This window comes from Prionailurus viverrinus, chromosome C1 (genome assembly GCF_022837055.1).
Source record: "Prionailurus viverrinus isolate Anna chromosome C1, UM_Priviv_1.0, whole genome shotgun sequence".
Taxonomy (NCBI): Eukaryota; Metazoa; Chordata; class Mammalia; order Carnivora; family Felidae; genus Prionailurus; species Prionailurus viverrinus.
Genome location: NC_062568.1, coordinates 132569250 through 132577343, shown reverse-complemented (window position 1 = coordinate 132577343; position 8094 = coordinate 132569250). Strand labels below are relative to the sequence as shown.

General features: G+C 37.4%; 1 long non-coding RNA gene across 1 annotated transcript; it reads left to right on the top strand.

Annotated features, from left to right (window-relative positions):
* Window positions 1–2824: 2824 nt before the first annotated feature.
* Window positions 2825–7602, top strand: LOC125172083 (uncharacterized). Its single transcript, XR_007154583.1, has 3 exons — window positions 2825–2955; window positions 6776–6866; window positions 7534–7602. It is a non-coding gene; the product is annotated as an uncharacterized LOC125172083 (long non-coding RNA).
* The last annotated feature ends 492 nt before the right edge of the window (window positions 7603–8094 follow it).

Here is an 8094-nt window from a genome sequence, read left to right as displayed (position 1 = left end):
CAAAGCCATATAGTTGATATGGTCTAGGTAAGGCAGAAAGGCACCCAGAGACTGTGCTATGGACCAACAGAGGCTCTGAGGGAGAAAAGCCAGAATTCAAATAACTACAGAGTCTGTTCTTGCTGCTTATGCCTCAAATGTTAGTGTTCTGGGGTCCGCTGAATGCAGGCTCCAGTAATTTGACTTAAACACAGCCCTACATGAAATATACTTAACCTTCCCAGTAATATGTCAAGGTCATTGCTATTGTCCCCATTTAGTAGATGAATAAAATTGAAAGCCAGAGGAGGTAATTTACTTGCCCAAAGTAATATAGTTAGTAAGGAATGGGTAAAAAATTAGGACAAAAGTCAAAATCAAAGCCCACCTATGCTTTCTACAGCACCAAAATTTTCAGGGACTCATAACGTATGTTGTAACGTGTGGGCCACCTACCTAGGATTCTCAGGACACAGGTTAGCCACCACCCTCTACATTTCAGTTATGTAAGTCATAGAGAGTTAGTCCTCAACTGGTATCGTCTGAGCACTAGAGAAGATCAGAACTTGAAATTTCTGCTCAAGGCAGCCTGAGAAATAGACCAAATTTATAGATATCAAATTAAGAGTCAAAACAACCAAATCTAAATAGCCAGCAGTATATCCCCACATAAAAGCTTAGACCTAGCTTTCAGGCAACGGCAAATCCATAACTCTTGAAAGGCTAATGAAACAAAAGACACCAATATACTCACTGCTTGATTGTGGAATCTAGAGATCATTTATAAATCTGCCAACTGTTATAAATCTGACTATAAAGACTCTGTGTTGAAAGTTGGGACTTTACTTTGAAATATATGGATGTCTTTGTCCACATCATTCATGGCCCTTTATCCATAGCTGTCCCTCTCATACTCTCCCAACTAGTCACTAATAGCTACAATAAGAATCTATCTCATGCTAGGCAATATACATTTTCTAATTTATGCCTGATAATTACCCAATGAGTTAAAGGGAAAGTTGAAGCTTAGAAACATTGCTCTAGGTTATATTGCTCTATGGTTTGGAGCCAGAATTCAAACCTAACCCCTTCTTGGTCTTCTCGTATTTTCGACCCTCTTAAGTATATGAAAAAGTAGCAAGGGATAACAGATTTTGTCCCAGGATATTAGCTAGAGATGCTCCCCATGTCCTTGTAGCTGCCATTTGAAGCTCATCCCCACTGTTCCCTGATTTATGGCTTTGGACACCTGCTCTTGGTCCTTCAATTTGGAGACCACATAGATTTCCCCTGTATATGCCCCACTTATGTCTGTTTTCTACACCCTCTCTGATATTATCATCTACTCTCTGCAAGACTATCTTTATGAGACTCAAGTCAACAGAGCTGGGGTGTTTATACCTTCACGAACACGTCTTGAAAAGGGAGAAAAACTGAGATGCCATGCAAAGATGTTAACAAATTCGTGATGAGATTGAAGATGAATTTTAAAAAGAATATTGGTTGCAGCACGGAGAATGAATTGCAGGGAGGCAAAAGTGGACACAGAGAGACCAATTAAATGGCTACTGCAGCAATGCAGATGAAGAAATGGTCTTCGCTTGCACAAGGATAGGTCCAGTAAAGAGTAATGATTAAGAACACTGACTCTGGAGTCAGACTGCTCAGGTCTGATTCCCAGCTTTGCCATTCTCTATGTGGCCTTGGGCAAGTTATCTAACTTCTTTGTGACTCAGTTCTCTCACTTGAAAAATGAGGTTAATAATAACAATAATAGTATCTGCCTCCCAAGGTTATGAATATTAAATGAATTAACATAAACAGAAGTGGCTAGCACATAGTAAGTGCTATTAGTGAGGGCAGTTAAAAGTGAGTGAAGAGAAATGATGTAAAGAGGTAAAATACATGTCATTTAGTCGATTTGGTGTAAGAAATGAATGATTCCTAGGTTTCTATCTCGAAGCACTGCTTTCTAAAGTTTCAGTCTTAAAAAGTGTAATTTTGTAAGGAGGGAAAATCGGAATGGGAGGAGACCTGGGATTGATAATTATGCCTGATAATTACCCAGTGAATTAAAGGGCCAGAAAGAGATGGCACAAATCTTCCCCTGATTCTAGGGCCTGTGTTGTTTCACTGTGGCCCGCTGCCCCACAAGCCACAGAGTGACACACAGGTTCAGACTAGCAAGTGAAGGGGAAGAATCAGGTTAGGGCAGCAAGCTGATGAATGATGATGAATGTAGTTCAGAGGGTGCATTTTAATGGGGTAATGGATAAAACCCTCATCTGGTACCATGACACTTGAGGTATTTGATTATTTATTTTGTTCTTACTTTTATGCAATATAATTAACTTTATGAGATAAGGCTTATTATAACTATTCTATCTTCAGAATGGTTTGTATCATCTGCTTTTTGGGAGTTTTTGTTGTTTTTTAACCAGATGGTATTTAAAATTTAAAAAGCAAGTAGATCGCTTCTCTGCAAGTATGTAATGGAGAGTTAGAAAATAGTTGACCATTTTCAGGGAAATTAAACTATTTGTTTTAAAAATCAATGAAACTGAGATCTACAAGATACAAAACATCGTAAACATAAGGAAAACTCTGAGTTCATACTAGAGAGCAACCACGATTCCCTTTTAAGTTTTAAAAACTGTTTAATTAATTAACCATAATCCTCTAGATAATCATTATTTATACCCCTTTAAAGATGTCCTACCTTGAAACATCTATCTGCCATATTATAAACACAGATGATGTCATTCCTTTATTTATTCATAGAATACCCGCTGTGTTCTAGGCAGTAATCTGGACACCGGGATACAACAGTGAACAAAATCAAGTCCTTGTTCTCATTCACCTTTGCTTCCAGTGAGGGCACAAACAACAAATAACTGAATAAATGCGTAATATAATGATACCATATTTCTACATGTATAGAATAAGACCCAGAGCAACAACTCCCCTCCCTCTGTAGTAAGTAGCTTAAATCATGTTTTTCTCTTACAATAGACCAACATGCCTGATTGGTGAGCACCTTAATCCCTTGGTGCGTTAAGGGATGTCCCTTCCAAGTATCTGCTCCACCATCTCCTATAGTACCGTTGTTGTGGTCTGGTCAAGTTGGGTCATGATTACATCCAGGGGCAAGAAGGTGAGGCACCAGGCACTTCCCTGTTCATTCTACTGGAGAGACTTCAGACACTAAGGGAGGCAGAGAAGTGTGTGGCTACACAAGCACATGGTCAGCTTTAATTCCATTACTTTGGAAAGAGAGGGAAAAAAAAATTTGATGGACTTCTACTGATCTCTGCATAATACTATATGTTAGTTTAATTCAATATAGGAAATATTTATGGTAAATTGACATAAAAGTTTCTTCACAAGCCTTGATTAACCATTCTCCTGGGGCATATAGTTCGCATCTAACTTTTTATTATTATAGACAAAAGAGCCATTAATAGTTTGTGGTTATTTTTTTAGATTATTCCTTAAGATATACTCTAAGAAATATAATTACAATACTTGGAAAATTTTATTTGCTATAAATCATTTTCCAAAAGCATTATAGATATGTTTCATTTACCCACTGAGTTTCTTTCATACTCTTGCTGAACATGAATATGAAACTGGTTATTCCATGTTAATATGAGGGAGAAAAACACTATCTTACTATTTAAATGTATATTTCTTTTATTGTTAATTAAAGTATGCCCCCCCCCCATAATTGTTTAGTTAACTGCATTTTTTCCATTTACTTTGTGGAGTATTTGCATTGAATTGAATACATTTTTATACATTAAGGATAAATTTTTTGTCATATTTGTTACCAGTATGTGTTTTTCCTAAGTACTTCTGGAGGCACCTGGGTGGCTCAGTTGGTTAAACAACTGACTCTTGATTTCAGCTCAGGTCATGATTGCACGGTCTGCGAGTTTGAGCCCCATATGAGGCTCTGCAACCAAAGTGCAGAGCCTGCTTGGGATTCTCTCTCTCCTCTCTCTCTGCTCCTCCCCTGCTCTTTCTCTCTCAAAATAAATAAATAAACTTAAAAAAAAACTAAGTATTTCTAAATACTGTTATCAGAAAATACTAGCAATTGATATGTTGATGGTGTACAATTATGTTCCAATAATAACCCTCATTGAAACTTTTTGCTTCTCCGGTCAATGGTATTCAGCAGTCATCCCTTCTATTGCTTGTCCCTCGAGCTTTCACGCATCCAACTCTACACAAGCCTGAGCAACTGCATACTCTCCATCCCCAGTCTCTAGTGTGACTAAGTCATGGTCTGGGGAAGTTGTATGGAGTGCTGGGAAAAGATGCCTCCTGCTTTTCTCTTTTTCTTCAGAGCATAACCTCAAGGATGTAATCTTAGGTAATGTTGTCCATCCTTTATCATTTCACCTTTGAGAAAAATTTGAAAGAGGAAGGTTTAGGGTAGCGTGAGATCTCATTGTTTTGCTTCCTCCGTATGTTTAGTTGTCCCATTCATTCTCACAATATTGCACATGGTACATTCTCAAACAACTTTCTTTCAACCCATTCTATCACTTAATGATGTATTCTTAATGATGTGTCTTAATTAGTACATAGTGTATATAATATGTATTTTCTTAATATATTTTAAGCTTATTAATGAATTCTTAGTATATATTAATACACATATTATATACAATGTATAAATTTAATATATTTTAAGTTCATAGTCATTATTTAAACATGAAAACACATGAGAATTCTATTTCTCAAAACTATATAATTGCATTTTTTAAAGGACATTTTGATTCTAAATAGATCAGTCAGCTTTTGCTAAGTTATATTGTGAAAACAACCCTAAATCAGAGTGTTTTTTTCAAATTCTCTGAATTAAAAATTAGAAAGAAAGTGAAATAAATTTAAGAATAAAAACAAGTCACCTTTCAATAAAACCTACTCTGACCACCTTATTGATTTATTTAAGTTTATTTATATATTTTGAAAGAGAGAACACAAGCAGGAGAGGGGCAGAGAGAGAGGGAAAGAGAGAATCCCATGCAGGCTCCACACTATGAGTTTGGAGCCTGACACAGGGCTTGAACTCATGAACCATGAGATCATGACCTGAGCCAAAAATCAAGAGTCAGTGGTGCCCCGGCCACCATATTTTTAAAAGAAATCATTATTACCCCTTTACTCATGTTCTTTTCTGATTAATTTTTATCCATGATATTATTTCTTACTAGCATACTATATTATTTACTTTTTAAAAAATTATGTCCAGTTGAATATAAATTCCATAAGGGCAAGGTTTTTCTCTGCTTGTTCAGTCATACTTCCCCAATGTCTATTACAGTGCTTGGCACATACTGGGCACTCAAAAAATAATTGTTATATGAATGGGAAAAAAATTTCAGTGGCTTGCACCAACAACAAAATTTCCCTACTCATGTAACATGTCTTTCAATGACTGGAAGCATCCCTGCTCTATGGCCTTCTCATTCTGAGACCCAAGTGACAAAACAGCCATACTTTTGGAAACTGGCCTTATTTGGAGACAGAAAAATTTATGATAAGATGCAGGACAGCTCTTACACCTTCAGCTGGAATCACAGTTCACTTCCACTAACATTTCCTTGGCCAAAGAAATCAATTTGGCCAGACAGTATATCAATAGGGTATAGAATATATAATCATCCCAAGGGGCAGGCAGTGGACATTTGAGACAATCATATGGTCTACCACATTAGTGTTCTTCTCATTTTCCTTCCCTAAAACATGTATGAAAAGTGTCACCTGAAAGCAGAGAAAAATCTTCACAATGTATTATGTTCTCTTGAAAGAATACAGTGCAAGAACAACCAAGTGATAATGGGATCTAATCTATAGTTTGGGAGTAACTAGGTGAGAATAATTGCTCTAAAAGAGATCAAATTCGAAGTAAATTTGAGTTCTTCTAACTATGTATTCCCATGTGCCCTCTCGTCCTTTCTCTCTTGTTCTTATAAAATACTCCATTCATAGGCAGTAATTTTTTGAAGATGTAATAACCGTAATATTGCCTGCTTTAGATACTAACAGAATTCTCAGTGGAATATTCAAAATGAGAATTAGTTATACACGTAACCATTCTATGAAGCTTAAGAAACCCCAAACCAAACATACTGAAAATTTTAAGTGAAAAAAAAAAAACTTTCTACCATTACAAAGGCAAAAACTATCAACCTCCATAAAGGTTATGGATCCTAACTCAAAATTAAAGTAATTTTGAATATCAAAGGAGAATACCTGGTAAACAGATTCCCCAGGGGCTTTAGGAATTAGCTGAGGTTTTTTTTATTTTTTTATTTTTTAATGTTTAGTCAGTTTTGAGAGAGAGAAACAGAGAATGAGTGGGTAAGGGGCAGACAGAGAGGGAGACACAGAACTAGAAGCAGGCTCCACACTGTCAGCAGAGTCCGACACGGGGCTCAAACCCACAAACTGTGAGATCATGACCTGAGCCGAAGTTGGACGCTTAACCTACAGAGCCACCCAGGTGCCCCAGGAATTAGCTGAGGTATTAAAGGGGAGGGCAAATGCACAGATATCAAACTTGCCCAAATAGTTCAGTCATGCCCAGTTGATTTTGATGTATAGAATAACCAAACATATACTTATTATTAAATTGACCTGAGTGCTTCATATCATACTGGCTATAAATGCCTTTCCATAACCTTACTCACTAACTGTATTATTTGATAAGCCACTTTCCATTTTGACTTTCTCCCTTCTTACTATTTTTGTTTTTCCTCTTTCCCTTGAATTTGTCCCCAAGTACACCAGGAAGGATCCTAGGAGCTAAGGATATAGAAGATATGTTCCCTGCCCGTGAGGAGTTTACACTGTGTGGTAACACAAACAGTTAGGTAAAATAACTATTAAGAAGATACTAAGTGCTTTCATAAAGGTATTTATGTGGGAGTAGAGCAGAAGAGCACCAGCTCAGTATGGAGTTGACAGGAACTCAAATGTGAAGGATGAAGAGGTGAGCTAGGAAGTACAAAGTCATAAATTTAGATGGAACAAGTTGTGCAAAGTCAGAGAGATATGGGAGAGCCCAGCCCAGGGAACCTAACCTATAGAATGCATGCTGGAGAGTATTGGCGGCAGGACTATAGCACTGGTTCTCAAGGAGGAGTGAGGGGTGGGAAGACGGGGAAGACTACAGCCACCCAAGGAACATTCTGCAATGTCTGGAGACATTTTTGGTTGTCACAACCTGAGGGGGTTCCTACTGGCATTTAGTGGGTAGAAGCCAGGAATGCTGCTAACTATCCTACTGTGAGTGGGACAGCTCCTCCCCCCAACCCCCGCCCAACAAAGAATTATATGGGCCACAATGTCAGTAGTATCATGGTTCAGAAATCCTGGGCTAGAGAATATTAGAAGCCCTGATCCTCCTACATATTCCGCTTAAGTTTTTAGAATACAGAGCCTGAAAGAAAAACCCTTTAATATCAATGTTCTTCTCAGCATTTGGCTGGCAGGGATAAGTCCCTGATAAATGCAGTTATCCCATTTTATTGATTCTAGGGCCTACTGAGGAATTTCTCGACTCTACAAAGATTCTGCCACAGACTTGTTATTTATTTGGGTAAAAATCCGTGATGAACACAGCATCTATAATGGATCAAATCAGTGATTTTGTCTTGAATTCAACAGATGAGTTAACTCGGTTTTTTTGTTTTTTTCTGGAATTCTAAATGAATAGTGCTGCTTTGTGGTGACACAAAATAAAGCTACCAGGCTCAGTAGACCCTTTATATTTTATCCCTCAATCTTACCTTCCTTCCTAGCATGGCATGTTTGAGTTCTTTCTTCTTTTCTAAAAGAAAGTAGAAAAAAAAATCTTCTTTCTAGAAATCTTCATCTACTTGAAGGAGAGTCTGAGTACCCCGTAATATCTAATCTTTCCTCGCCCATCCACCAAGGCAAAGTACTGTTCCTCTTGTAGGATTTTTGTCTAAAGTTATGATGCATACTGAATGCATAAATGAGCAAATTAATTACACTGGAGTTTTGTATCAACCACAGTTAAGACACTTATTCCTCAAGTAGTCTGGTCAAAGGGAAAACTACTCCAAGCTTCTGTGG